This window comes from Ailuropoda melanoleuca, chromosome 6 (genome assembly GCF_002007445.2).
Source record: "Ailuropoda melanoleuca isolate Jingjing chromosome 6, ASM200744v2, whole genome shotgun sequence".
In the NCBI taxonomy this organism is placed as follows: Eukaryota; Metazoa; Chordata; class Mammalia; order Carnivora; family Ursidae; genus Ailuropoda; species Ailuropoda melanoleuca.
The window spans coordinates 114,141,763-114,146,477 of NC_048223.1; positions in this window are offsets into that span (position 1 = coordinate 114,141,763).

Consider the following 4,715-nt stretch of genomic DNA (forward strand, 5'->3'; position numbering starts at 1 on the left):
CGCCTCCCAGGCCTCCCCCGCCTCCCCCCGCCCCAACCGGGCCCACCCTGTCCAGCGGCCACTGGGGACGCGCCGCCGGCTAGGCTGCGGCGCCAGGCGGGGCTTTTGTCCCCGAGCGAGGTGGGGTGTGCAGTAAGGGTCTGCGTCTTCCCCTCCCCCGACTGGGATTCTTAATTTAAAATAATTAATAATAGTATTGTTGCTATTATTAGTGGCTTTCCAGCCTCCTGCTTTGGTCCCAGAGAAAGAAAGCAAGAAATAGCTGTTCTGTTCCCTCCCCTAAATGATGCCCTTGACCAGAGAGGAAGCCCACGACTGCCCTAGGGGACTTGACCCTTAGTGGGAAGAAGGCCTTGGGCAGCTCATGCTCTGGGGTCAAAGCAAAATTAGCAAAATTAGCGACCAGGGAGCCCCTTCGATGTCCTCTGGGTGGGATGGGCGAGACTTTTCTTCAGCGACCTCTGAGGTAAAGCCTTGCAGAGCAGGGCTGAGCCCACTTGGCTTCTTGAGTCAACAGACACTCCAGGAATGCTGTAGACATATTTGATTCATTCTGTCTACTCTGAAGTGTCAGAGCTGGGCTGGATTGGAGAGGAGGACTAGCCCTCCAAACAAATCCAATTTTTCTATATACCAGGATAAAACGAGAAAACACAAAAGCAGTCTTCTAGTGCCCAGAAGATAAATCTTGATGGTAGAACTTGATGGTAGTAAGCAATATAACAAAAGCCACCAGATCCAGAAGTTATAAACTGAAGAGGTGGGATTCTAAGCTTTGAGAACAATCACAGTAACTTATTTAACCTGTAAAGACTGATGGAAGAATTCTAAGTTTCAGGAATTCACACTCATTCCCTTCTCTGTCAGCTAGTCCTCTGTATGTTCTCACAACACATATTCTAGTTATTTTCTGAGTAGGCACTTTCCAAATCCATCCTGATATGTATAATGAGTCTGACAATCCAGAAGTATTCAAAGAACATGTGAACATAATAGCTCTAGAAAAAAATAATAAATTGGTGGATAATTGAGCATCATCAAAGAAAGCCCAATCAAGTGATCATGTGGTGAAGGAAATATGAGAAAGAAAATAAGTAATAAGGGGTTCCTGGGCGGCTCAGTCATTAAGCGTCTGCCTTCGGCTCAGGGAGTGATCCCAGAATCCTGGGATCGAGCCCCGCATCTTCCACCCCGCATCTTCTCCCTGCTCCGCTGGGAGCCTGCTTCTTCCTCTCCCACTTCCACTGCTTGTGTTCCCTCTCTCACTGGCTCTCTCTCTCTCTCTCTCTCTGTCAAATAAATAAATAAATTAAATCTTTTTTTTTTAAAAAGGAAGATAAGTAATGAAAGTAGAAGTTCTCAAATTTGACTACCAACTACAAAAATTAACTCATTTATCCATCTTGACAACATCTTTTTCACTGTATTCTAGGCAAAAAACTTGCCAGTAAATCACAATCCAGTTGGTTCAGTCTCAAAATAACTCTTCTTTCTGGCTATCCTCAGTCCACTATTAGGTCTTCTGACCCAAAGGATGATTACACTATTAGCCTAGCTGCTCTCTCCACATCTAGCCTCCACCACCTCTAGGTCATTCCGCCTATTACCTTAAGAATGGTTTTCCTGAAACACTATTTATGCTATGGTATCTTCATACTCCAAAACCACCAGTACAACCCCACTGATCTCCAGATAAAGCCTCAACGTTTCAAAATGTCTTATCTACACAATGAATCCATTCAACAGAATTTCATTGAAATATACTATGTACCATTCTCTATGGTAAGTACTAGAGTTATAATGGTGAACAAGATAGAAATGTCCACCTGGAGCTTAAGGTCTACAGAGATTTAAAAGTCTTCTGTAATCTATCCTCTCCCACCTCTCCAGCATCATCTCAAGCTATTTCCCTAAGAAAACACTCTGTTGTAGACAGAACACTGTCCCCTGTTTCTCAATAACATCATAATATCCAGTCTCCCTCATTCCCATTGCTCATTCTCATTGCTCTTCCCAAATGCCCTTCTTCTCACCCAAATTGTTATACAATCCCTCCTCATGAAATGTTCCCCAGCCACCTTAACCCACACTGATCTCCTTGTTTTCTCTACTTCTGTAGCCTGTACTTTCAGAACCATCTATTTTTACTTAATTCAATGCTGTGTCGCTATTGAAAGGTTTTGTTATATGTGTTTCCTGTCTTCCCAACTGTTGTAAGTTCCTTGAAATCAGAGACTTGGATAGTTTTGTTGAACTGAATTTGTTCTGGAAGTATATTACAGAACATTTTTATACAGGACACCATACTCACAAGATAGGGAGGTCCCAAAATTGTATGTTTTTCTACCTTTATCCTTTAGTTAATATCCAGTCCTTTTCTCCAACTGCCTCAACAGCTCTGGTCCTTAGAACCTCACATCAGAAATACAGGTACAGTGCAAAAGCCTCATAATGAACAGAACTTACTTTTATCCTTAAGGTGCTTATAAAAGACTAACACACTCCTATATATAATTACAAGTCTGAAATAAGACACCTTACACAATACAGTTAGACACACAGTTAGTACTCAGTACCCAACTGACTGGCAGCTTAGGAAATTGTAAGTTTATTGTCAAAGATTATCTTCGACTAAAGAAAGTTTGCCTTATGAGTTTAGCATTAGATTTTGGGTTATGTATCAGTTCAGATTTTAAAGTATATATGATTTGGGGCACCTGGGTGGCTCAGTTGGTCAAGTGTCTACCTTTGGCTCAGGTCATGATCCCAGGATCGTGGGATTGAGTCTCCAGTCGGGCTCCCTGCTCAGCAGGGTGTCTGCTTCTCCCTCTCCCTCTACCCCTCTCCTTGCTCATGCTCTCTCTATCTCTCAAATAAATAAAATCTTTAAAAAAATAAAATATATATGATTTGCTTAAATTTTGGAGTTATGATACTTTGAAATACCTTTTAGGGTCAATCATGTCATCCCAGAATCTCTTCCTATAATCTTAGAAATCTAAAACTAATTTTTCCAACCACAGAGCAATGAAGTTCCTGTTAGTAGCTTAACATTCTAACAAATTTCTCATCTAAAATAACTGATAATACTTTAGAAATCACCTTGCAGTTGTAAAGAATTTTAAGAGAAAAGTTAAGTGCCACTTTTTTGAGAAAGAGAAAGTGTGCACTTGCTTGTGTGAGTGGGGGTAGGGGTGGGGGTAGGGAGAGAGAGAATCTTGAGCAGGCTTCCACACTCAGCATGGAGCCTGACACAGGGCTCGATCTTATGACTCTGAGATCATGACCTGAGCTGAAATCAAGAGTTGGACACTTAACCAACTGAACCACTCAGGTACCCCTAAGTGCCAGTTTTTAAAGTCATAAAATTAAGTATATTCTATTGGTTGAAATTATAAAAAGGAGTCTATATAGACCAAAGGGAAAAAGCACATTTCAGTCTGTGTTTGAAAAAAGATAAGTTACCATTTGACTCTTGCCAAAAATACCCTTTCAACTTCTACTGGAAGGAAATTCAGTGTACATTATCAGTAATTTCTATTCTTTATTGATTTTTTTTAAAGTTTTACATTTTAATTCCAGTATAGTTAACATACAGTGTTATATTAGTTTCAGGTGTACAATATAGTGATTTGATACTTCTGTACATTACTCAGTGCTCATGACAATAAGTGTACTGTACTCTTTAATCCCCATCACCTATTTCACCCATCCCCCACTCATCTCCCCTCTGCTAACCATCTCTTTTATTGATTTTTTAAATGATTGAATATGTATTCTTACTCCCACAGCTTTTTAACTGCTGACTCACCATCATTTCTCACTCTGAACCTAAATTTCTCATAAGTAGCATGACAATAATTCTGCTTTTTGCATAACTTCAAGTTAAAAAAAAGAGGCAGGCTGAGCTGCTCAATGACTTTTCAGCAAATACCTTTGTAATATATACCATGTAACAGCCAATGAGGAAGGTATGGCAAACAATTAGATAAATTCTCTGTCCTTGTAGACACTTGCATTCTAGTAGACAAATATACAAGCTGGAGAGGCTAGACTTCATTTAGCCAGGCCACTTAAAAGGGGCTAAGATGATCCCACATCAGTAGCATCCCTGGCTCCCAAGAGAAGCAAACAAAAATCCCATTTTGATAAAAGCGTTTTCAATTTAGACCCCCTGGATTCCACAGATGATCAACCAAAAACGAGGTCATAATAAAAAATTACCAAATACACAGGGCCTGGGTAGCTCAGTTGGTTAAGCGTCCGACTCTTGGTTTTGGCTCCTTCTCCTCCCTCTGCCCCTCCCTGCTCACACTCTCTCTAAAAAAAATTTTTTTTAATTTAAAAATTTAAAAAAAGAGATGAAATATATAAGGTAATAAAATAAAGCAATAAAAGATATAAATCACAAGAGACTATCAAAAATGATCAAGTAAATTTCAAAAAGAGCCAAATAGAAATTTAAAATATCAACAGTTAGAATTTTTTTAAAAAAGTCAATGGATAGGTAAAACAGAACATTAGTTGGAACCAAATAAAGAATTACTGAAATGGAAGATAGATATTAAAAATTACTAAGAACACAGCTCTGAAATATAAGGATATGGATAATATAAGAGAGGTTAAGATATATGGAGAATAAGAGGAGGTCTAATGTATAATTAATACATAAATTATAATTAATAGGAGTCCTACAAGAGAATAGAAAACATGGA